Source organism: Triticum dicoccoides, chromosome 2B, assembly GCF_002162155.2.
Source record: "Triticum dicoccoides isolate Atlit2015 ecotype Zavitan chromosome 2B, WEW_v2.0, whole genome shotgun sequence".
NCBI lineage: Eukaryota > Viridiplantae > Streptophyta > Magnoliopsida > Poales > Poaceae > Triticum > Triticum dicoccoides.
The window spans coordinates 246,335,676-246,336,062 of record NC_041383.1 but is presented as its reverse complement, the minus strand read 5'-3'; positions in this window follow the sequence as shown (position 1 = coordinate 246,336,062).

The window sequence follows — 387 nt, the reverse complement described above, 5'->3', positions numbered from 1 at the left end:
CGAGCGGGCGGCAGGCGCGGCTCGGGCGTGGGGTCCAGCTCGGGCCCGGCGCGGCTCGGGCGGGCCGACCTCGGGCCTCGCGGGCCCGCGGCGGCGCGCGAAGAGAAAGGGTGCCGGTGGGGACAGGTGGCGGCTCCTGGTTGGACGAGGGCGAGGGCGGACGTGTCCGGCTGCGGCGCGGACGTGTTCGGCGGCGCGAGGATGAAGATGGCTAGGGTTAGACCGGGATTTTCGGAGGGGAGCTCCTATTTGTAGGTAGAGGGAGTTAGGAGACTCCAAATGAGGTGCGGTTTTCGGCCACGCGATTGTGATCGAACGACCGAGAGCATGGAGGGGAGTTTGCTGGGTTTTGGGCCACTTTGGAAGGGGTGAGAGGCCTTTACGATT